This window comes from Mus musculus, chromosome 14 (genome assembly GCF_000001635.26).
Source record: "Mus musculus strain C57BL/6J chromosome 14, GRCm38.p6 C57BL/6J".
Lineage (NCBI taxonomy): Eukaryota > Metazoa > Chordata > Mammalia > Rodentia > Muridae > Mus > Mus musculus.
The window spans coordinates 29565264-29592194 of NC_000080.6; the positions used below are offsets into that span (position 1 = coordinate 29565264).

At 42.9% G+C, this 26931-nt stretch overlaps 1 protein-coding gene across 5 annotated transcripts in view; it reads right to left on the reverse strand.

Moving 5' to 3' along the window:
• Positions 1-26931, reverse strand: part of Cacna2d3 (calcium channel, voltage-dependent, alpha2/delta subunit 3) — an 817833-nt gene that overhangs the window by 660321 nt on the left and 130581 nt on the right. The gene's annotated exons all lie outside the window — the stretch shown is intronic.

Genomic DNA, 26931 nt, shown 5'->3' on the forward strand with positions numbered 1-26931 from the left:
CAATAATAATAACAGCAAATATATTGTATGCCAACACTGTTGCTAAGAACCATTGTTTATATAACCAATCTCTTTATTTACAGCATCACCTTGTCTTATAAACAGTGCTACAGTGAATATCCTTCTCTGATTCTCATTTCAGACGAATCAGCAACACCTTCAACGTGATGGCTGATCTGTGAAGATGCCCAGGTGACCGAAAGTGGTCTCTTCCAACCAGATTCATTTCACACATCACATTTCACATTTTTACATAATATCCTAATATCTTACTCTTGTTCATCACGGTATTGATGTTCGCTGTTCAAAATATGCCAGACACCAACCTTAAAATGAAGGAATCTTAAGAAAACGATCACTTCAATAGATCTATTTTGAAATAATTCTAGATTTATTCAAAAGTTATAAAACAAGTAGGGTTCCCATCATCTCACTTTTCCTGAAGACAAACTCACATGTACTGCACATACCTGCTAACTAAAATAAAAACCAAAGCATTGGTACAACTTATAATCAAGATGTTAACTATTTAAAAGATGTTCTCCTATAGCAGGTACCTCTATAGATACACACCTCATGATTCCAAGGAAACAGAGTCTCCCTGACATAGTGGAGACTGTGACAGCATGAACAAGATCTGAACAGGTTCAAACCAAACAAAATCCCAGCACTGAGAAGGGTAAGTCCCACCCCTAACTGAGAAGCTACTTTAATTGATACCTGCTGGGGAAAGGACAACCCATTTTCTCCAAAGAAATGTCACCACAGATGTCAATCACACTGCAGGGCTTGCCCTATGCCCAGGAGTAGTTGGCCAAAGAAAAACACACTCCATGGGTTTTTTTTTTGGGGGGGGGGATTTTGATTTGGGTGGGGTTGGGCTTTTTTGTTTGGTTGGTTGTTTTTGGTTTTGTTTAAGGATATGAAGTTGGGTGGGTAGAGAGATGGAAAGGATCAGGGAGTAGGTGGGGGAGGGGAAAGAATACTATATATACATATATACATATATATGAGAAAAACAAAACTAAATAACTCTTTTAAAAGCAGCCCTTTCCTCTCCCAATAGATAGATATAACTATATAGAAACACACCCCGGTGTCAGAAAATCAAAAGGAAAACTGCCATGTTCAGTTTGTGCCGCCAAAGTGGTACAAGGGAGTTAGTCACCAGTGATAAGTTCCCACTAGAGAAATCACTCACACACACTTGCTTTCTGAAGTGATCATTTCTTACCCACTAAGGCCAGCAATGTAAATCCAGTCACCAAGAAGAGGAGCCAAAAGCACGTTCTCTCTTTCACTATCAGTACCCAAGGAACCGAATCTGTTCTCATTGTTCACAGCTAAACTCAAAACCCTTACCCATGAAGTGTATCTTTCTCCTGTTTAATATTCAGAGAAAAGAACCCAGAATCCCAACTTTCCTTACTATTCTGTGATGAAAAACACTAACCATCAACAAAGACAACCAGCAGTGAAGGGGGCCCCTTCAAAGCCTAGCCCTTCCTGTGGAAACAAAGAATTCTTCCCCCAGAGAAGGTCTGAGCTCTCCCCAGGGCAGTGAAAAGTGGGTACTCCAACCCAGATTGTGGACAGGCATTTTTTTAAAACCTCTTCACCTTCCCTATTAGTTCTTTTTGGACAAGACTGCTTCTCCCTCAGATTACACAATACACAGGGCTATAATTATAATCACATTCCTAAGTCTGCCAGCCCCAAGCCAAATCAGTCTTTCTCTCCACCCCCCACCCTTTTTAAGTTAAGATGACTTTCCTGTCACTTAAGCCACAATTTCTGATGCAAAAACAGCTTCATCAGAAAGTAAATTCCCTCTCAGAACTAAAGAGCTATTTCCCAGCATCCTCCTTCCCATGGTCCACTTGATAATAGGCTTTGAAAACAAGTACAGAATGGCTATTATACCGCACTCAGGAATTTGCAATCTAGAAAACGACAGGCATAGTGGGTGACTGAAAACTCTAAAGCTTATCATCTTTAGAGAGCTCATTCCTTGACAAAGTGGTGTCTTTTACTCTTTCACACTGCATCCTGGTGAGGGTTTTGTCTTGTGTTTTTGTTTTTTCTGCAACACTTAGCACAATCTGTGATATACTCCTATATATATTTATTCCATTTCTTCTATCTCCTTACACAGTGAGTGAACACTGTATACCCAGGGCAGAGTGGATGTACTGGTCAGTGTAGAACCATGAAGAAGGTAATGTCCCCTCACACCCAGTGCAGGGAATTCACTACCAAGATCACGTTAGATGTTTACAAGTGTACATGCTGTGAACATGAAGACTCTAAGTGTCTTGACTCACAGCTGTCTGGGTCTATGTGCTACGGGGGCCTCAGAGGTCTGCAATGATCTGCACAGTATTCTGCACTTCTATATTGGCACCACTGTTCTGCATACCTCATGCTTTGTCCCTTACCTGATGTCAATCATTCAGGGGACTATGAGCATACCAACTCAATCTTCAATCTTAAAACAAAGGGGCAGGGGGAAAAAGAACAAACTTGTATTTTTACAGCTCTAAACCACAGCTCTCTGTATTGGTTTACTGCAAAAAAAAAAAAAAAACTAATATCCATTACAAAAAATGTATTGCATATATTCAAAATGGAAAAGTCAGTGGAAATTCTACAACATTACCACACCCGATAGCAAAAAAACATGCCTTTAAGATCTGAGTGTGTGGTCAGCATATTTTGTTGAAAGTCGAACATACACATTTGAAAGAAATCAAAATTGTTCTGTGCATGCCATTTTTTATGTAAGCTTTCTTATATTTAATAAAAGGCTTTCTATGTCATTAAGTAGTTTTCTGTCACCCTTGCTTTTATTAGCCACGCTCTGATGCCCTGGGGCCTCTCTGGGAATCCTGCTCTTTTGAATACTGTAAAAGCTAAAAGACAGTCAGCAATGACTAATGTACATAAAGTGTAGAAGGAGGTCTGACTCTGCGCTGTTTGCTATATACTCTTAGCTCCCTTTAGGGCAGTGTGGGATACAGGTCCCATTATCAGGCCTCAGAAGAATTCCTGGACTGATCAGTCTAACTTCCAATGACCACTGTGGATCCAGACTCAGCATCCCTCCTGGCAGGCTACACTACACAATATCTTTTCTCCTTACTGACAATCTGTGCAGCCATCAATAAAACATCACTGCACTACTGGACCTGCCACAAATCCTCTGAGGTGTGCAAGGCTCCCATGTGATGGCCACAGGCACACATCTATGTAAGCTGTTCTTGCTCAGCAGTTTGAAGAATGAAGAATTGCCTCATTACAGATCTGCCACGTCTGAGCAGGCTCCAGAATTTGCCTCCTCTCCTGAGAACTCACTCTCCGTGAATTCATGAAGCACAGTAGCACTGAGAGTAACATGCTTCCCGTACATGACACAAGCAGACTTGTGGCTTTTGGTTACCTGGATGTGCGATGGGAAGGCTATGTGCCAATATTCATATAATACAATGATGCCTTCTTGCTTCAACCAAGCCAGGGGAGGGCTAGAGTTCTTTATACTATTTTAATCTCTATTGCTATACATCCAAGGGGAAAAATGAATTACCTACATATACCATCAAGCTTCCTGTAACTGGCAGTGCCCCATTTCCATATAGTGTAGGAGCCAGGCACATTCAGTGCTCATTCCCATAAGCACCTACTCAATGAAAACTGACTGAAACAGTCATCATAGTAGATGCTGAAGACAGAGGACTGAGCAAGACAGCTTTGACCCTAGCCTCTGGGAGTTCAGAAGAAGGAAGAAGGAAGGAAGCTGAGAAAGCAGTATGCTCAACTACATGATAAGGAAGGGGGTGGAGCTGTGAGGCCAATGTCAAGGAATGATATTTATCTCAGCCTGAGGGTCCTTCCCAGAGAAAGAGTTGCTTATGCTGAAACACAAAGGCAATCAAGTAACAGGTAGGGGTGAGCAGCCATGGGAGAAAGAGGCTCAGGAAACAGGGGGCTGAGTCTGACGGGCAGGAGGTAGATAGGACAGAGCAAGAAAGAATTCTAGCTGTTATGGCTGAGACCCAAGAACAGCTGTCTATGGAAACTGCCTGCATGGTCAGAGTATCTCTGAGACAGCTTGCCTTCCAGGTCACCTCCTATTTGAGGCTACCCTGATTACCCAGGTCCCTCAGTGCAGAACTCACCTTTTGATATCTTTCATTTATTCACTAGACTCAAAAGGCATGAACAAAAGATTGAACATGCCTGTTATGGATCGAGCCTTTATAATAAGCAATCTTTGATGAAATACTATGCACCTAATACTCATCCATGGGACATAAAAGAGGGAAAGAGTCTGTAGATTGGTTCACAAGAGGTGGCCTGGCTAATGGGGTGGAGGAGATGACAAGGAAGGAGAGTCTACAAATGCACTTCGTTCAAAAATGACATAATGATTTCTAATACTTTGTATGTGCATTTGAAAAATAAAAAAAAAATCCAAGAAAGAGAGAGCAAGAGAGGGGGTGGGAGGGAAGGAAGGAAGGAAGGAAGGAAAGAAGGAAGGAAGGAAGGAAGGAAGGAAGGAAGGAAGGAAGGAAGGAAGGAAGGAAGGAAGGAGTTACTTTAAAATGCAAGTTGGAGATGATTGTGTACATCTGGCATTTCAGCAATTGGGAGTCAGAGGCAGGTGAATCACCACAAGTCTGAGGCCTGATGTGTCAACACAACTAGTAACAAGCCAGCCAGGGCTACACATCAAGAACACACACACACACACACACACACACACACACACACACACACACACACTCAAAACATAAAAAAGATAAAATAAAAATTTTGGATACTTTATCAAAAGCAAACATACAAAGAACTCTACCTCCTCTAGATCTAAAATGTAAGGAACCTTCGCTTCATGTAAAACTGGTACTGTGGGGGCTGGGCCAAAGCAGAAACTAATTATTCCCCCATACCCAGACTACCACCACAGACTACTGGTCATTAGATAAAAGCAGCCATACAAAGCATTAGCTTCAAGATGTTTGAACCCAAGGGTTTAAGTTGTTAGGACTGAGTCAAGTTTCTTCTGTACTTGGCATCCTTCCATGCTACCCAGTGTACTCCAATAGCAAAGTTGGGGGGCTAGAGAAAAAGGTTCTGGGAAATCCAATCACCATGTAAGAGCTCCATTCACAAAGTGCAAGCTATGTGCAGTCTCAGCACATCCAAGGTCATTTCTGGACAGGGCACAGTACAGTCAGAGCTTGTCAGGATTCCAATATTTAATAAACCCCAGTCCCTGGGGAAATCACTCAGCCCTATTGGGTATGCAGAATAGGAAGACCTTCCAATTCAGTTCACACTCATGTGCACACACAGGGAAGGTCATCACCATCCACATGCCTAACATTGGTGGCCAAGAGGTGTCACTAAAATGACTGAACACTTCAGCATCTCAGAATCTGTACCTCACCCTTGGGCTTGTACATTCCACCCGAAAGACTGGAAATTAAGTGAGTCGTCAAAGTGACACACCCAATCCCCTCATTGCTGGAGGCTCCCAGAAGAGGGGTAGAGCGTTGGGGAAGGAGGAAACAAGTCCATTTTTAGCATAGAATTAGACATCTTCCCAGGATCCATGTACAATGAGGGATGCTTAAATTGATTATTGTCGGCTTGGTGGCTGGACTGTCGATAGCAGTGGGTTTTTAAATGGTAAGAAAAGAGCAGAAGTTTTCAAAATGGCAGTTCAGTCTTACACGGCGGGATGTGGAAATCTCCCTGGACCAAGACCCTCAGGAAATGGGGTGAAAGCAGGATAGCACCTAAGTTCTTCATTTTTATATGATGCTTCTATGACATGAGTCACAGTCCAGGGGATAAGACATCAATAAAAGTACCAAATCCCTGATGTAAGAACTAGGAGGTGGAACTCTGCATTAAAAGCATCACAACACAAGAGTTGATGCCAATCAAGTGCAGCCATCTTGGTCTGGCCTTAGATGAGAGACAGGCATAATGACAAGTACGGTCACAAGAAAATCAACAAATTGAAATTTTTTTCAACGTCACTTCTCCAGATTTCACTCACTCTGTGGTTTTGTTTTTATTTACCCAATAACTCCTTTTTCTCTCAAAACACCAATCTGCAACCAACAATCAATGAGGCTCTCTGTGGCTCACCCTCTTTGTGTTTTCAACACCTACTCTTCTTCTTCCTTCGCATCATCCCTAGCCTCTCAGTATGGGCTGTGTGGCCATTGTACCCCATGGCAAGACATCAATTAGGGAGCCTTTCACTTGGAGCACACAAGGAAGAACAGTGCTGAAATGAAAACATTGCAGCTGGACAACTGGTCTACCTAGGCAGGCAGAGTAGTACTTCTTAACCTTGTTAATGCTGCAACCATTTAATACATATTGTGGTGACTCCCAACCATGAAAATATGTTTTGTTGCTAATGTTATAAGTTGTCATCAAAATATTTTTGGAGACAGAGGTTTGCCAAAGAGGTGTAGACCCATAGGTTGAGAGCCACTGAAGTAGAGATTCTTTTTTTTTTTTCCATTTTTTATTAGGTATTTAACTCATTTACATTTCCAATGCTATACCAAAAGTCCCCCATATCCACCCACCCCCACTCCCCTGCCCACCCACTCCCCCTTTTTGGCCCTGGTATTCCCCTGTACTGGGGCATATAAAGTTTGCAAGTCCAATGGGCCTCTCTTTCCAGTGATGGCCGATTAGGCCATCTTTTGATATATATGCAGCTAGAGTCAAGAGCTCCGGGGTACTGGTTAGCTCATAATGTTGTTCCACCTATAGGGTTGCAGATCCCTTTAGCTCCTTGGCTACTTTCTCTAGCTCCTCCATTGGGAGCCCTATGATCCATCCATTAGCTGACTGTGAGCATCCACTTCTGTGTTTGCTGGGCCCCGGCATAGTCTCACAAGAGACAGCTACATCTGCGTCCTTTCAATAAAATCTTGCTAGTGTATGCAATGGTGTCAGCGTTTGGATGCTGATTATGGGGTGGATCCCTGGCTATGGCAGTCTCTACATGGTCCATCCTTTCATCTCAGCTCCAAACTCCGTCTCTGTAACTCCTTCCATGGGTGTTTTGTTCCCAAATCTAAGGAGGGGCATAGTGTCCACACTTCAGTCTTCATTCTCCTTGAGTTTCATGTGTTTAGCAAATTATATCTTATATCTTGGGTATCCTAGGTTTGGGGCTAATATCCACTTATCAGTGAATACATATTGTGTGAGTTTCTTTGTGAATGTGTTACCTCACTCAGGATGATGCCCTCCAGGTCCATCCATTTGGCTAGGAATTTCATAAATTCATTCTTTTTAATAGCTGAGTAGTACTCCATTGTGTAGATGTACCACATTTTCTGTATCCATTCCTCTGTTGAGGGGCATCTAGGTTCTTTCCAGCTTCTGGCTATTATAAATAAGGCTGCTATGAACATAGTGGAGCATGTGTCCTTCTTACCTGTTGGGGCATCTTCTGGATATATGCCCAGGAGAGGTATTGCTGGATCCTCCGGTAGTACTATGTCCAGTTTTCTGAGGAACCGCCAGACTGATTTCCAGAGTGGTTGTACAAGCCTGCACTCCCACCAACAATGGAGGAGTGTTCCTCTTTCTCCACATCCTCGCCAGCATCTGCTGTCACCTGAATTTTTGATCTTAGCCATTCTGACTGGTGTGAGGTGGAGAAGTAGAGATTCTTAAATAGGGCTTCAGAATAACTGAAAAGATCTGATTTTCACTAAAGCCTCCTTGAATTTCATTATTCCATTGAATTTTATCTTGTTTGGGTGTCTTTTTTTTCTTTGTTCATTATGTATTTAAAGATGAGGTCTCTCTAGAAATAGTCCTGGAACCCACTACATGAATCAAGCTGGCCTTGAACTTTGAGAAATCTCCCTACCTCAGTCTCCCAAGTGCTGGGACTACATGCCATGTACCACAATGCTCAGCTTCTCTTTGTGTTAAAAGTAAATTAATCCAAGTGGTATGAAAAGACCCTGCAAGGTATCAGATATTTTACTACTATATTTGGTTGCTGCTCAACCACTCAAAGTAACAACTGTTTTATTGGGAATTTTGAAATTAAATTCTGCTGGTCTAGCTATTTAGAGTGTTAATATATATACATACATATATATATATATATATATATATATATATATATATATACACACACACACACACACACACACACATATATATATATTATAAAATTGAGGCTTTTTAACATTGATAACTACATTTAACTATAGCTAGTTTTCTTTTTTTTTTTTTTTTTTTTTTTTTAAGATTTATTTACTTATTTATTATATATAAGTACACTGTAGCTGTCTTCAGACACTCCAGAAGAGGGAGTCAGAGGTGGTTGTGAGCCACCATGTGGTTGCTGGGATTTGAACTCCTGACCTTCGGAAGAGCAGTCGGGTGCTCTTACCCACTGAGCCATCTCACCAGCCCTAGCTAGTTTTCATACACTTGTACATATTAGAAGGACTTGAATGTCTTTTCCTGTAGGTTGTAGTCTACTAAGTAGATGATAGCATAAGGAAGGTTAAGAGTTATCTACATGTGGTGGCCTCCATTGGCATGACCTTAAAGTCTCAGTCGATGTAAAGTTTCAGAGGTGAGAGTTGGTGTGATGCAGCTAGAGGAGAGCACATCCTATAAAAGTCCAAAGGTCAAAGACATAGCAAACCCTTCCAGAACACTTGCCCAGGACCTATTGTGACTCATAAACTTCATATGACTTTGGTCTGACTTCTTCATAGTGCTTTTTAGAATTTTTATCACATTTACATATTTTGGCCATAGGGTTGGATTGGACTGTCATACAATGCATGTGCATGGGAAATGGATGCCACTGTGCATATGTGTACATCAGAGGGTAACCTTGTGAGGGAGTCAGTTCGCTCCTTCTATAAAATGGGTCCTTGGGATCACACCTAGGCCATCAGGCTTGTTGGTAAATGCCTTTACCCACTGAGCCTCTGAGTTACTGCCCCTCCCCCCTTATTAATCCTTATACTTAAACTCTATTATTTGCTTCTGCTTCTGGAATAGGAGTTGTTACCTTGAGTCTGTAACAAATATCTTTAATATGTAATATCTCATTTGATGTTTTTACAGATGATCACAATCAAATCTACCTCAAGTCTTGGAAGAGACTTTGTATTTTAACCATTGAGCAATGTTGGAACATTTTAGATTTTGAGGCCCTGAAGATACACTGAATGTATTATTTATTGTGAGATGGACTAGAACTGTGGGGGTCTGGTGAAGAGTGTTATAATTTGTATCTTAAATATATGCTGATGGCCCATGTGGTAAATATGTGCTGATGGCCAACTCCCTGTGTGGTACAATGGGAGTTGGTAAGATTCTAGAATGTATGGCCTTGTGGGAAGTCTTCAGATCATTAGAGATGTCCTAGAAGGGGACTATAGAATCGTGGTGACTTCCTTTCCCCTCCTGTTCCCTTCTCAGACATAAAGTAAGAATTTCTATTCTTCTCTGTGTTCCTACCATGCTGTCTGCTCTGTCTTTCTATTGGTCCTAAAGCATCCTGGCTAGTCCATTATGCCTGATCACTTCTGATACTGAAAGCCAAATTAAATCTTTGCTCTTTGTAGTTGATCAGCTCAGGTGTTTGTTGCAGTAATAGAATAGTAACTAATGCTCTCAGCCATAACATGCACTAGCCTGAGTATTTCTAACCTTGGGATGGGAATTATCAGGTCTTTTAGACCATAAAACCGAAATCCTTTGAATAGTCTACAGACAAACCCACCTCAGCAACGTTCCTGAGCCTTACAACAAAAATAACCCTGAGAACAAAGGCTTAAACTCCTTTTATGAGAGAAATACCTGGTAGTGGATCCAGACTAAATACAGCTGTGGGGGATTGTGAATCTGGCTTCAAGGGAAGGTGGCCACTGGAGACTAGTCAACCGGAACTTTCCAAGAACAGCGAATACACCATGGTACCAAAGAAATAGGAAGGGTTTAGTTTATCGGGATGATTGATGGGGTTTTTTGTTTGTTTGTTTTTTGTTTTTTTGGTTTGTTTGTTTTTTTAAAGCAATGGTAAATATTGCAGGGAAGTCAGAATAGGAAAAAGGACCAAGGAACACATGTGTAAAAGATATAGGCAGGCAGACACAAAGTGACAGAGAAAGCGTGGGAGAGGAAGACAATTTCTCCTCTCCAGCTTCTAAACAATCAAAAAGAAGGCAGCCTGAGCAGCCAAGAGTAATGACATGAATCCAAACTCTTCCTTCCAGCCGATAAGCACATCTGGATCAAAGGACAGCATGAGTCTGAGGCTGTTGCACACCCCACAAAACTTCTTACCAAACAGCATGCTTGTATCAGACTCACACAACCACAAAATCTGCTTCCTTATTTCCAAGTGCCATGTTTATCACGATGAGTCAGGATAAGCACTGAACGCAGAGATGAAGCCAAGTAACTTTCTAATCTGCTCCCCAGGAGAAGCAGCTGGCAGTTCTCACAGCCGGTGGTAGGGCACAGAATAAGAAAGTCCAAGGCTTGGCTTTTAAATCCCTCAAGCATAGTGCTCAGGAGATAAAACCAAGCCGGGGACAAATGAAGTCTGAGGCATCAGAACCACTTCTCATTCACCCTGCATACCATGACCTGTGGTGAGAGCCAGCCTACTCAAAACAGAAAGGCTGGAGAGTTTGTGTTGGGGGTGGGGACGTTCCAAAGAACACGACTGTTAAGGCTCATGGGTTCAAGTTTTGGTCCCCAGTGGGTGGCACTATTTTGGAAGGTTCTGGGGCCTAGCTAGAAGTAGATAAGTAGATTGTTGGGGATGGGTCTTTGGGGGGCTATCTTATTCCTGACCCTTTCCAGTCTCTGTTTCTTGTATGTCACCAGGTATCTCTCTTCTGCATCATGAACCTGATGTCAGGATGATCTGCTCAAGCCTATGATACAAAGTAGCAACAAACTGAACCCTCTGAAGCTATGAGCCAAGGTAATTTTTTTTCACTGCGATGTCATTTGTGTCATTCATTTTATTGTGATGTCATTTTGTCACAGTGACGAAAGACTAACTAATAATACTCAGATCCACAGGGTCCTAAGAAGGGTCTTTGGAAAGATGCATGGTTACTCTTTGTTACTCTATCTGGCCAAATTCAGAGATGGAGAAAGAAACAACAAGCCTTGGAGAGCAGAACAACAGAAGCACGTGGACATCCCATGCATTCCCAGAGTTAGTAGTAATTCACGGGTTAGACAGTCTTCTACACTGGCACATCGAATGTGACCCTTCCAACGCCAGGTAGAAACACAATTCCCCAGGTAGGGATATTAAGATGGCAGATCCTGAGAAGGGCTCTGCTTTGTGAAAGGGAACATTATCCTTGTGAAAGGGAAGGCTGCTTACCCTTTCTCCTCCTACCATATGAGTGAGGTACCACCTTAGAATCCAAAAGCAGCCCTCACCAGACAACAGCATTGATACCTTGGTATGGGATTTGCCATCCTCCAGTATAATCATTTAATTTGTTTGTTATAAATGAGCAGTCTTGTGTATTTTTAAAAGCTACATAAAAGATACAGAGAAAAAGCTGAAAATCACTGCGTGTTGTGGATACATTCAAGATTCACAGACAACTTCATGGTTTCCCCTAATCCTAAGCATTAACAGCTAGATGTTTCTCTCAGTGCCTGGTGGCAGCGTGAACCAAACATAGAGGGCTAGCAACCTGCTCCAGTCTTGTTCGAGATGAACAAATGAAAACACAGTTCAAAATGAATCAACAACTGTAATAGCAAATGTCAATGCTTGCGAAGCATCAAGGGGTAGCCATACACACACACACACACACACACAGACACACACACACACAGACACATACACACAGACATACAGACATACACACATTCACACACGCACACACATATATACAAACACACACACACACACACACACACACACACACACACACACACTTTCAGCTTCCCTGAGGGTGGGTGGGGCCGCATGTTGTGACTAGCCACATGGAAAGGCATGAGACTCCTCCCAGTCACACACTCAGGAATCTCTACATCCACCCAATTCTCTCCTCCCTGTCTGTGTGGCTAGAAGCTTCCACAAGAAGAACATGGCTAAGTTTCTGATAGAAGACAGTCTGAAGAATTACCAATCCCCAAACCTACAGAAGACAGTATGCTGCTGAGCTTCAGGGTAAATTCTGTGGGACAACTTATTATCTCTTTAATGTATCCAAAGACAACATCAAGCACAGCTATCATGATTGGTGACTTCTCAGGCAGGTCACAGCAGAACATCGTGGGCCCCTTGACTCTGCTTGGGGTGCTGGAATACAGATTAGCCCAGGGAGAGGCAGTGGGAACACCATGCCCTGGTATACTCTGTTTCAACTCTTATGGGCCAAGGCTTCAAACTAGGAATTAAGTTCAATTAGAGGGAGGAAAAGAGAGTGACTTTTTCCTACACACCTAAATTTGTGGCTTGAAAACTCAACCTGCTCCCCAGATGTCTGTATCCCAAGCCAAGCAAACACTGACTGGCTCTTCTCTGCTGTCAGCAATTTGGCCAGGGGAGGTGATAATTTCTCATTTGAGAGATCAGTGGCATTTGGGGATGAAATGAGACCTCAGAGGGCTGGGATGACACACGAACTTCATCTCCAGTGCCAGCTCCACTGGACTGGTGGTGACTTCCCAGAGAGCCATGTCAAAAGGATTCTAGGATATCATCCAAGCACAGTAGGGAAGAGTGGATGGCTGATTAGCAAATCTTGCCAGGGGAAGTTGGAATAAGAACATATGAGCAGGGGAAAGTCTGGAGTGGAGGGCAGTATAACCCCAAGAGCCCAGATGTCTCATTTTACAGGTGATGGATTCAATGTACTGAAAAGCATCCCGAAAGGTCCCAAGACACAGCTCCTACAAGTCTAGACTCGAACTCTCATCTCCCTCCTCAGTTCACGATTATTCTGTAACTACCAGCTGTCATGTAGAAATAATTACTTCTACAAATGCAAATGTGATGCGGCCCTCCTGCCTAGCTCAAGTGTCTCTCAGCCGCTTGCTGTCCCTGGCTTCATATAAAGTAACATATGAAATTTAAAAGCACAGAGCCTTCTCTCACTTGAAGCAAAAAGGAAGACAGGAATTTGAAGCCAGCGAAGGTCTCAGTGCAATTCGACTGCTGGCTTATTTTGAAGACGGGAGAGCTGCATGAGAGTTGTGGTGGTTTTTGATTGAGTAGGTTTGGTCCCCATAGATTCATGCGTTTGAATGCTTGTTCCATAGAGAGTGACACTATGAGGAGGTATAGCCTTGTTGGAGTAGGTATGGCCTTGTTAGGGGAAGGGTGCCATGTGGAAGTGGGCTTTGAGGTCTTATATATAAGCTCAAGCTATACCCAGTGTAGAATTACATTCTCCTTCTGCTGCCTTCCAATCCTGTCTGCCTACATGCTGCCATGCTTACAACCATAAGGATAATGGACTAAAAACTGTAAGCAGGCCCCAATTAAATGTTTTCCTTATAAGAGTTGCTGTGGCCATGATGTTTCTTCACAGCGATGAAGCCCAAACTAAGACAAGAGAGAAAGGTAAGTAGTCTCTGGGATTGAAGACCAGTGAAGAAACAGAGACCTGGCCCTGTGACTGAGAGGAACAGAGTTAGGTCAACACCAGCAGAAGCCAGAGAAAGCATTCTGCCATAAAGCTTCCAGAGAAGCACTAACCTCAAGGCTATCCTATGAGACAAGGAGGGCAGAGCAGAGCTGTGGACTGGTATTCTGGAACACAGAACTATGAGATAATAGATGTTTTGAGTCATCAGGTTTCCGTTAGATTGTTAGATGTGAATTCCTGCTGCTTTCTAGTCCATGCAGTGGAGTGTACCCTAAAACTAAGGAAGCTCTCAATGTGGTATTTAAGTCTAGTTCAGGCTCTCTTCCCTGTACTCCCAAATCTCATTTGGACCCCAGACTGTGTTGTTGCTGCTCATACTACTACTGTTTCTCTGTTCAGATTAAACAAAAGTTTAAAAACCAAGCTAAGCTTAGAAACTGTTATCTCCACATCAGGGCCTTCTGGACCAAAAAAGTAACTACCGATCCACACCAACTGCCCAGATCCCTCGGTCAGCTGGTTTATTTCATGAAAATGCATATTATCAAAAGATTCTTTTGCCATGATGGTTTCAAGCCACTACCTTCCGGTGCACTATTGTCACATGCTGTGCTTTCCAAGTCACATAACATAATGGCTAGGCTACAGAAAGAAGACTGGGGTCAAGTATCAGTCCTGCCACTCAGAAGCTAGGCAGCCTTGGGCAAATCCTCTAGACTCTTCAGACCTCTGTCATAACCTCTCTAAAATGGTAACAATAAATATCATGGCACTGATTGATTGATTGATTGATTGATAAATTTATTGATTGATTGAGACAGGATCTTTCTATATACCCTTGGCTGGCCTGAAACTTACTATGTAGACCAGGGTGGTCTAGAACCCACAAATACCCACTTGCCTCTGCCTCCAAAGTACTAGGATTTAAAGCATGTGCTACCACACCTAGCATGGCTTGTATCTTAAATGTCCCTTAGAGGCTTGTGTGTTAAAGGGGCAGTCATTACTAGCAGCCTTGGCAGGCGTTGGTGATCACCATGTGGTTTTGATATTTTTACACATACTGACTGCAAGAGCTTCAAGGTTATGGAGGCTTCTATCCAGTTTCAATGTTCAGCAAGGTTCAGATTCCCTGAAGACTGGCCCTCAGAGAGCAGTACACAAAGCTATGAGGGTTAAAGTCTGAGGTTCAGTGGAAACCCCAGGAAGTCAGACATTTCAAGAACATTGGCTATCTGCTGAGGAAAGCCACAGGCTTTAAGAGTGAACCCAGGATAGAAGTCTCATGGGCTATCGGGAATAAAGTCTTTGGGCAGAGTTACTTACACCTTCTCAAGATTCACATCCCACCACAGTATGCCTGAGGTGCCACTAAAGACTGGACAGCTAGATATTTGCCCTTTTGGGTTCTTCTTGTGCTTCAATCTCTTTTCTCCTTGATATGCCTCCATTCCTTGCTTTGGGATTGGAAATGTACATTCTATCCCAGCATCATATGCTAGGAGCATGAAGTCTGTTTTGTTTATAGGGATTTACAGCTAAGAGATTGACCTGAGTCTTGAACTTGGACTTTTGACCAAGACTGAGGTTGTTCAGATATTGAAGAATCTTGAAGATAGACAAGATATGTTTTGCATTATGAGATAGACATGAGATATTGGGAGATGGGGTGTGGGTGGGTGGCAAGAGGTCACAAGGATAGAGTACTATAATCTCTATCTGACATGCTGCCAGAGGCTCCTGTTGATGACTTGGCCACAGAGGGTATTATTGAAAGGGTACTAGATCATAAAGTGTTAACTCCATAAATGGAATTATCCTAATGATAAGTTCACAGCTAGATGGGTGATTAGAAGATGAGGCTATAGTTAGGCAAACAGCAGGGTGTTCTTAAAAGCTGTTTCTTATGCTGGGCCCTTTTCTTGACCTCCCATCACTCTCTGTCTATTTGTCTGTCTGCCTCTGCCCCTGACTGTCTATCTGTCTGTCTCCAACCCCAGCTTTGAGGTGAGATGTTCTGCTCCACCAAGCCCTTCCAATGAAATAAGCCTCTCCATAAGCCCAAGCCAATGGAGGCAGCCTTGGACTGCAACCTTAGAAACCTAAGAATTCCTTTCTCTTCATATAGTTTTTCTCAAGTATGCCAAGATAGAGATGGGAAGTAAATGCATCCATAGATATCCTTGACTTGTGGATCATGGACATTCAACACTCATCGAAGTGCCCAGTAGGTGAGAGCTCATCAGTAGTCAGCCAGGTCGACAGCACAGCTACCGTGACCCTGAATGGCCACTATGTGAAGTCCACACAACTGAGAATGATAAGAAGTGGTCTTCATATTCAGGCAGGGGTTGCATCTTTTCCATTAAAGGTTGAACATGCAAGCATTTTTCCTTAAGTCTCCTTTTCAAGGTTCCATGCCACAGCTCAGAATATTATTTTCCCACTGCCAAAGCCAACACAGGGGTCTGATTCTGAACATAAACACATCCCAGCCCTGGGTTTCAGACCATTAACTTCTTGCCTTTTCCTTCCCTTTATTTTATCATTTCTAACTTGGAGCAACTGTGGGGATTTATATTTTAACCATTATAAAAACATCCCCCAAACATTACTTGCTCCCAGGCTGCAATCTTTTTGTGCCATTAGCCTAAGCCCAAAAATCGTTATATAGATGGATTGCAAACCTCTGAAAATTATGTGTTTAGGATGAAAACATAACTCAGAGTGGTGGGGTCTGGAAAAAAAATCATTTAGAATATACTGTCCCGCTGACACCAGGACATTACAGGCACGGCATTTTCCATGTTTCAATCACAAAATATTTGTTATGCTTTGGTCATGTATGGCATAAGAAAAGCTTGAGATAACCAGGGTGTGGATACCCTTTTATTTTAGTATTGGCCTTCAGTAATGATTTTGAGTTCATATTCAATTTTGGGAACCTGTAAAATTGTGGTATAATTCTTTTTCGATTCAAAAGGATGCCATTAATTCTCTTTTTTAAAAAAAATAAATGTAGCTTCTACATAGGAGAGAGAACATGCTTGTCTTGCTGTTTTGGGTTACCTCACCCAGAATGAGTACCCCCCGCCCCCATTCACCTACCCAGGAATTTCACAACTCGACTTTTCTTTACAGCTGAACAATGTCTCTCTGTGCACATGCACTGCATCCCCACATCCTCTGTGTTCATTAATCAGCCCACAGGCATCTGGGCTGTTTCCATTTCCTTGCTGTTGTGAATAGAGCAGAAATGAACATGGATGAGCAAGTATATCTGTGGTTGGATGTCAGCCCTCTGGGAATAAAGGTGGATCATACTGTAGAGCTATCTCTAGCTTTATGAGGAACAACCACACTGATTCCCAAAGTAGCTGGAGCAGGGTGCATTCCTCACAGTCATGCCAGCATTTATGGTCATCAGCATCATCACCATCTAGCCATCCTGACTGAAGTGAGATGAACCTCAGAACACTTTTACTTCACATTATTCTGATGCCACACGATGATATATATTTATTTAATTGGAATGCACACAGAACTCAGGAGACTAGGAAGGGATCAGGGGCAGGAGGTGGAATTTGAGAGAAGGGAGATAGTACCAAAGTGGTATGACAGAGCCTAATGGAACATAAAGGGTTAAAATGGGTGGAGCAGAATAGAGGAGGGGGCATGAGGTGAGTAGAGACAAGAAACAATAAAAACTTTGAAAATACCACATGGAAATCTACTGCTGTAAAAGTTTCCATATATATATATATATACACACACACACACACACATACATACATACACACACACATACATATTACAATACATATACATATATTAAAAGAGCTTAAATGGAACTTCCCTATAATAGGAAGAAAATGTCTCTCCCAAGCACTATAGGCTATCAATAAGAAGCCCAGTGCCAGGTATGGGTCCTTCTTTTTAAGTTTCGATCAGTAGAGTCCCCTAGGAGTTATACCATTCCTTAAGTATTACAGGATATTGCCATTACTCTTGATCATACTCCAGAAGTCAATGTTCATACCCTATTGCTCAAATCTCCACATATTGAGTTAGAGGACATGGGGAAAAAATGGGTTTTGATCTGAAAGCTTTATTCTTACTGGCTAGCTTTCATAGTACTAGAATGTTCTATTCATGCTTTGGAGACAAAAGAGTAACCACAAGCCAGCTGTGAACCTTGTGAGCTACAACAACAACCTACCTAGTAGGATATGTCCACTTGGGACAATAGTGGCATGAACTCTATGGTAATAACCACTTCCAGTTGGATCTGAAGCCACTCCATAAGATAGAACTCATGCCTGGTACTTTTAACTTGGCCAACCACACTCCTGGCTCGCTAGCTCATTGTTCCTAGAAGAGAATCTATTACTATTATTCTGCCAAATGGATGCAGCAATAAACTTCCCCTGGAGTTCTTATCTTTATAACCTTTGATGGGTACATATCTCAACCCGAATCAGAAAAACTTCTTTCTGTAGTGGATGGTAATTAATACAGAAATCCAAAACTGGTCAACATGTAGAAAATAGTAACTGTGGAATGCTCAGCTCCATACCACATCTTCTCCCCTGAGTGCTGGAGGATCATCACAGAAGAAGAGATAGAAAGATTGGCAAAGCCAAAGTAGTGGGCATCTACAGCAAGACAGCATGTGCTGGACATGACAAGACCATCACAGAAGCTCATGGTGACTTTGATTCCATGTGCAAGATCAAGCTGGCCAAAATCCCTCCATGGATGGGGAGAGGCTCGTGATGCCTCACCCCTGAGGAGCTATTTGTAACTGATTGCTGTTGGAGGAGGGAAAGCCCCTATTCTTCAGTAATATAGCCCTTGAGAGGCTACCTAGGCTCCAGTAGATGATCTCACACCCGTGCACATAATGTCAGCACTAAGTAGATTCAGTATGCTTTTTAAAAAAAGAAAAAGAAAAAGGAAAAGAAAAAAAAAGAAAAAGAAAAAGAAAAGCACATTAAGTTGGGAGGAAAAAGCGATGGTGAAGAGGACTGGGGAGCTTGGAGAGGACCCATGGGAGATGGACTTAACCCAAACCCCTTATATGCATGTGTGAAATTCTCACGCAATAAAAGGGGGGCTGGAGGGATGGCTGGGCAGTTAAAAGCACACACTGCTTTTGCAGAAGCTTTGAGTGTGGTTACTATGTCCCATGCTAGGAGGCTCACAGCTACCTGTAACTCCAGCTCCAAGGAACCTGATACCTTCTTCTGGCCTCAGTGGGTACTGCACTTACAAATACATACTGTGTCTCCATAAACATTTTAAAATAGTAACAATAAAAGTTAAAGATGGTGTCTATACACAATAACCATGAATCTGAAACCTTACGAGGTCTACTTCTTCCAGAAAATAAAGACTATTCCCTCCCCCACCCCCAAAAAATAATACACAGCATGTATGTAACACATCTATGGATTTAAGTTAGAACCAGTTACCCAGAACAGTAGAGCAGTGGGTGGTACTGTCCTGAGAACTTCAGCAAGCTTTTCTTAATAAGACTTTGGGAGGAGCCCGGCGTGGTGGCACATGCCTTTAATCCCAGTACTCGGGAGGCAGAGGCAGGGGAATTTCTGAGTTCCGAGGCCAGCCTGGTCTACAAAGTGAGTTCCAGGACAGCCAGGGCTACACAGAGAAACCCTGTCTTGAAAAACCAAAAAAAAAAAAAAAAAAAAAAAAAGACAAAAAGACTTCAGGAGGGTTAGTTCATGGGACTTATCACACCTTCCATGTAAAGCAGACCTCAGCAATGTGCTGTGTCCAAGATGGAGTGCAAATGCTGGTTACGTGAGTGTGTATGTCCACTCAGTGTTTCCCAACCCTGTCTTATGTGAGATACATGGTCCTGGTGGGAAGGTCTCATATACCCCTGCAACATCTCTCTCTCTTCCTGCGCTTCCATTTTCTTCTCACTTCCCACTTTAGCCTCATCCATAACCCAAGGCTATGGCACCATGGCTGTGCGCTTTTATTTAGCTCATGATTCATATAAACAAATGTGGCATCCAGGGGAGAACTAAAGGAAGGTGTGCATAGAATTGAGAAACATTGCTGAAGAACCCACTTCTCTCTCTATGCTCTTTAAAGGGCCATGCCCACATTTCTACTGATGGAGTTACTGGGTACCTAGGGCCACCTAAGGGACCACAGAATAGGACTGTCATAGACCTATGGTAAGTGAAGCCCACTGGAGGCCTAGCCACTAGTCTGGATGTCACTCTGTGTCCTCATCTTGTCTTTTTGGCAGTGGTATTCCCTCCTAATTAAGCTAAGCTAAGGAGGGTCATGCCCTGACTGCCAACATCACTTCTTGTTATACTGAATTCTGTCCTTTAAGCATTAACTAGGCAGGTACTGTAATCATTTACTCATAAGCAAATCTGTATGCATGAAAGGTCTTTGTGTGAAACTAAGAGCCTAATGCAAGCCTCCACTCCTGCACCCCCACCAGCAAAGGCACCAATGACCAGCTTTCTTGGGCCTTTTGGGTTTGTGTTACTGAAGAGAGAGCAAGGCAACCAGGGAATGCTGTTCTCAATAATTCCAATCTTCATCTGCAGTCAAGTTTACTCTCTTCCCAGAGGGCAGGAGTAACTCCAGGCAACATTAACCCCCAAAACCCAGAACCTGGGAATGCAGAACACCAGCACACTTAAGGGAGTTTAGAACCCTCTTTGATAAAACATCTCATCTCTTTTGGCCTCATGTTCCTTTCCAGTTATGAGGAATAATGACCAGGAGAATATCTGTTTCATGACCGATTGTTCTTCAAGCCATGCAACTCCTATTATGAAGATTTCAGCTGTGGTCACTTTGCAAATGATAATTCCAGCCAGGCTGCTTGAAGATTTGCACCCCCAAATAGACAGGTAGATTAGGACAGGACACCCTCTCTTGAGTATCCAGCTGCTCCCTAATACCTGACAATGCTGCACATGTCCTGGGAGAAGGGCTGGAGTATATAGAAGGTTAGGGAGACTAGATCAGTGGGCTCCACCTATCCAGCTATGGGAGAAGTCCAATTAATGTTGAGTAAGGGAGTGCCTACACTCTTAGAAATGACACCTCACCCAGTTGCTGTAAGGAAGCCCAGTAAGTTCATTTGTCCCCATAGCTAACTTCGGCAGAACTTGGCCTCACTTTGTCATTGGGATCTTGGGAGAAGGGGCAGATGTCACTTTATGTCTACCCTAAGGAAAGAATCCTAGCAACAATATCAATCAATTGTTATTTTGTATTATGCAAATGTATGTAGTATATATGTAATGTGTGCAAATATGAGCCGAGGTGCCGGTGCATGTATTTGTACATTAATGTGGAGGGGAAAGGTCAAATCAGGTGTCTTCCTCAATCACTCTCCACCTTGCCTTTTGAGACAGGGTCTCTCATTAGATTTAGTGTTCACCACTTGTCAGATGAACTGGGCCATGTCTAGTAAGCTGTTTCTCTCAATCCCCTTCATACTTCCCATCCCTGTGCTAGTGTTATAGACATGCAAAAACACGCTTAGCTCTTTTACTTGAGTCCTGGGGATCTAATCTCACATCCTCGTGCTTGCCGACTGAGCCATCGCTGCAGTCTCAGTGCATTTATGACTAACAGCAGCCAGCACACTCTCCAGGTCCATCATTCGAAGCATCCCCAGGACTTTACACTACAACAAATATGATGGTTAGTTTCACACCCCATAGACATGGCCAGGAGACTTTTCTCTTCTATGAGGCTCATACCAAACCAACCATTTTCTGGATTTGGCAAAAATGAAAAACTTGCAAGTCATTGATACAGGTTCCAACAACCAATGCCAAAGAATGATTCTGCTGCTTTTCGATGTGACTATATACAGAAAAAAAAAATAGCCCATGTTATCCTGATTCCTGTGTCCTTCATTCATCAGATGCTTGCTTTGAGAGCTGACATCCAAGAAGGCTTTGAGCATTTTATAAGTCTTCCATATCTTTCCCTGCTTTGAAATTGGAAGCTCCTTTTTTTTTCTAATAGTATACTAAATTTGAACCTCAAAAGACATTAGGTCAGTCTGCTACTTAAAACTCCTCAAAGTGCAAGAAGGTTTTAACCTAAGAGGGAAAAAAAAGTTTTCTTCTCTTAAATATATTTCCCATGCTTTCTTTTTGTGCATAACAAAGCAAAAAGAGCATTATTTAAAAGGAAGACATCTCTGTTAAGATGTTATCTGCATAGTGTTAGGGAAAGAAAGCTTGGTGTTTGGGGATTCTAAAAAATAAATGTTAAAATGTAATTTTTTCAAGTGTTCCATAAATAAACAAATGGCAATGCATTCTGGAACAGCTTAGATGATATCTGAGCTCAGCTATGAGTTCACTACTGATGGAAATTCTGGACAAGAACTCTGGTCAAATCACTTCCACAGACTTCCCTTCCATGTAATAGCTTCTACACACACACACACACATGCACACGCATGCACATGCACACACATACACACATAACAAAAAAGATGAGAGTGATGGGGAAATGGCTCAGCGGCTCAAGCCTAAGGACCTTTTTGGCTCCCCCAGAATTATAGGCAAGCAGAACCAACCCTACAGTGAACTGCACAGCCATTCTAGTCAAATCCATGAGCTCCAGGCGTCATGAAAGACAGTCTCAAAAGTTTGGTAGAGAGCAGTCAAGAAAGACACCTGACATGGACCCATGACTTCCACGTGCACACATATACACACACGTACACACATAGCACATACATACACATGTTACACAGCCACAAGACCAAATATAAGTACCACACATATAACAGGCACAGGAAAGAAAGAGATATTATTAAGCCTTTTCCAGTTTTAAGATGAAAGCTGAGCAGAAAAGCTGAACACTTCTTCTGAGCCTTCTGGACAACTAAGGAACCCTCCAGTTCAAAGTCAACTGACTCTCACCACTTCTGTTCTTAACCATTTGCCTGATTTTCAAAGAACAAAATCACAGACACTGCGAATATCTTTCATCATCATACAAGATACATGAAATATAAGAGAACCTTTCCATTACTTCATTTAATTTTAAACACAAGAGCAGAAACATCAGCCCGTAGAAGTAATCCAAGGACAGGAAGTAAGAGCGCAGCTTCCTGAAACCCTAGACTACAGTCTTTGTAATCAGCCAGGGATGCCACCCACTGCATCTGGACGGGCACCACAGCCCATTATGCTAATGCTGATTGAGCTGGATGAATAGCAAATCTGCCATATTGTGGCTGGGCAGCAAGCGGGCATAATACTCCTGCATTTGGGACATGCCATGGGGTACTTCCTTCTGTGCAGACACAACATAGACAACGGGCAGAGATGTCACTACAGAACAGTGGAGTCGCCTCAAAACTCTGTCAAGGGGCACATCGTTCATACAATTTAACAAATGCCACCTGCCATGCAAGGAAACACAGGATGCAAGGAAACACAGGAGTGCTGCTCTGCCAGGTACAGACATACATGCCTTCTGCAGGTCATCACCCAGCACTGCCCTCTGTAGCTTGGGTCGGCCTCGCTGCTCACAGCTGGAGACAAGAAAGAGTGTAGTGCACCCAAGCTGCTTAGTGGGTGCTGGGTGAAAAAAATTGAGGAGCTAATAAATGCACAGACTCAGGTACCATCCAGTCACACTCTGATCTATAGAATGAATATAGCATCTGATACTCCAGAGATCATGGGTGCTCAAGGAAAGCCAAGAAATCCTGTGCTCTGTATAGCACTGCTAGGCTTCAATACTTGCAATATTCCTCCCTGTGTGATATTCCTCTCAGTGCCTTAAATTGCCTCATCTGAGAAATTATAATTAAAAAATGAACCGACCCAGCTGAGATGTTCTTAAGATCAAATAAAAAAAATCCACGTGGATGTCTTAGAGCCATGCCTGGCAAGCAGTAAGTACTCAATAAATGGAAGCTCCTTTCATCACCCATTTTTACCATTCTTGGTTGGCAAGAAAGACACGAACTCACAGGGTTTCAGATAATACCATGGGTAAGCAAAACTTTTATCAGTGATTTAAACTGGCAACTGCCCTCACAGGTATGAAAATAAATAAATGCAAATGGACTCCAGAGTAAAATAAGCAAGCCATACAATGTCATGTGCACAGCAGGGACTGTAGCTATTAGAGCCTCAGTTGACAGTTTCCACAGATGTCCACACACACCACCACTAACACACACACACACACACACACACACATGCACACACCCCAAAACTTCTTAAAGGCATAACTCTATTAGAGCAATGACCTGAAAGGAAGGGTGGGAGGGCAACAGACCTTTGGATTTCTCTGCGATGTTTTAATTATGAAGCAAGTAGATTATTGAATTGTTTGAATTATAATTAAAATTCAAAGCAAACCCTTACAGTGTCTACTGGAAATCAAAGAAAAGATGAAAACTAAAAACTGGGATGGAGAGGTGGCTCAGCAAATAATAGCGTTTGATGCACAACTTTAATTACCAAGGGAAAGCCATTCCTAGCCTTTTGAGAATCTATAATCCTAGCACTGTGGGGAGAAAAGACAGGAGGATCACTGGGCTTGCTGGCTACCAGCCAAGCTCCAGGTTCAGTGAGAGACCCTGCCTCAAATGGGTAAGGCAAGTACGGTCAAGGAGGATACCCATTGTCCTCTTCTGGCTTTCATGTGCATACAGGACAGATGCTTACCCCCCCCCCCGCATACACGCCTGTGCATTTACCATACACACAGCAAAACTATCACTGCTTTTAAGGGTAGCTTACCTTGGAGGTGCTGAACAAGGAGCTGTAGTTGCATATGGTCCTCACCTTTTGAAGTCTCAACTTTACACTATGCAACAGCCACGTGTACTAAGTAGAAAGCACACCTTTAACTGTGAACTTTGATCTTTTCCTGGGTGAGCCATAAATATAATCTCGCCTAATGCCGGACGGCGGCAGCAAGCCACTGCGGCTGTGTCCGTCAAGCAAACCATGCTGTGCAGAATGCTGTGCTACTAAGAGGGTATGCCCCAGAGGTTAGGCACAGCAAACAAATCCAACCTGCATTTCCAACACACAAGAGCATGGCATTAGGACACAGCCCAACACAAGTCAAAAGCATCTGCAACTGTACAGTGGCTTTTCTTGGTTAGACTAGAACTCTGCTGGCAGAAACCTGCCTGCCTTTTCACTCCACTGGTGTTCCTATCTCCATCACCCTGCAAATCACAGTGCGCACTCAGCTGATGCCTATAAACGGAATGGGTGGTTTTTTAGTATAAAGTCCATTAAGGAATTTGATAAAGATTCCCCTTCTTTCTCTCATTATCTCTTTTGCAGTCCAGAATACCTTTAACTCTCAACCTTGAAGGGAAGACTCTTGCTAGTCAGGGTTTTAGCCAGGGTGTTCTTGTTACAGAAATGTGTAATATAGAGGACAAGATGCTTGTCTTGTCTATTGTGGGGCCATTTCTCACATGCTCCCAACTGTTTCCATTTTAGGTGACTTTCTGTAAATAGAGCTTCTTTTACTATGACACCCCATCTCATACCATGACCTTGAAGTCACAATGACTTTGCTGCCCTCTTCCCATCACATCCTGAGCCTATAAGCTGATATGCCAATCTGCTCTACCAAGTCTTGCAGCCAAAGCAAACATGTCAGCAAAATCTATCCATCGTTGCTATAGATTTATGTCGGTCCAGCAATTATGCAGCCTGTCATGGGCTCTGGGAAGACGCTAAAGTGAAATATGGAACAGTTCCTGAGAGAGCAATAGCAAAACATTGAAATTCATGCTCTCTCCCCAGACCCCCTGATGCGCTTGCTTCCACGGATCCCTTTCCCCAGAATAGCCAGAGGGGCTTCATAGAGCTGTTACAAGAGTCACCTTAGCAAGTGCTATGGAGGAATTTCTACAGTGTGTATGGAGGATGATCCAGGGTGTCCATAGATACAAAGTACATTTGTACAAGTTAGGTTACAGCACCAAACTCTCCCTTCTCAAATCTCGTATGTGAGCCAGAGCATTGCTGACACACACTTTCTCCACTTGGCTGCCTGTATAAATAGGAACCAGCCCTTACACCTCGTCACCCTCTGTAGAAGAATACCAGAAGGAGACATTATAATGTCCTCCTATCCATGACAAAGCACCTTCATTCATTCAGGAAAATTCTGAAGTGGCCAAATCCCGTGTCCAGACCAGATAGTGTACAGGAGGACGGCAGCCAGCACCTCCTCCTCCATGGTTCTCCTGATGGGCACTTGGGCCTTGGACACCCACTACACATGCAGCCTTCATAGGCTGGGAATATGTGACCATAAATGGGGCAGCAGTGGGATCAAGGGTCAAGCCAGGCAGAGGAAGAAGATAAACTATGCATACATACTTGCAAATTCAGCTGGGCCTTGCAGTACAAGTAACAGGAAGGAATCTAGATGCCCCTGAATGAGACTCCATTCAAGATCCAAAGGAATATGGGCTTGAGTGTTATTAGTAACTAAAAGTTTGTTTGCACACACACACACACACACACACACACACAATTAAAGAATCAAAGGGTCTACTTAAATTTGAGTGTCTCATTTCTCACCTAAGAGAGATGCTGAGATCAGATGCTGAGCTGACTTGGTTGAGGTCTCTGTATGGAACAAGGAGTAGGCCATATAGCCTTTTGTTCTTAGAAATGCTTATTGAGATTTACCATGTGCCAGGACTGTCAAAGATACAACAGGGAACAAGACAGTCCACACTGCCGCTTTCCTGATGCTTATAATCTATAAGGGCAAAGCAGGTCACAGTAGGCAATGAGCTCCAATTTCAGTAATTGTATGGAAATAAAACAAGGGCACATGATATTGTGTCACAGAGAGGAGGACTGACTGGGATGGCCGAGTTGGGACGAGCTCTCTGAGGCGATGACCTCAGTGAGTAGAGAGGCTTTAGTGATGAGTCAGGTGTGTGTGTGATGAAGTAAAGGACTTACACAGAATGCAGAAGCGGTGAGATGGAATGGACCTGAGGAGAGGTGTGGCATGTTCAAGAAAGATGAGAAACCATGTGGCTGAGAGGATGAGAAAGAGAGGATGTATGGACCCAAGATACATCCCAAAGTCTATGTCAAACAAGAGAGGGATTTGAGGCATTCGGTCCGGGAGTCTGCTCCCCAACCCACCCAAAAGAGAAAGAGATCAAAGAAAGGGGTTTCCAGGAGTCACACTGCTATACTGAACAAGAAACAGGAGTCTGTTTACAAAGCAGACAGGTTTG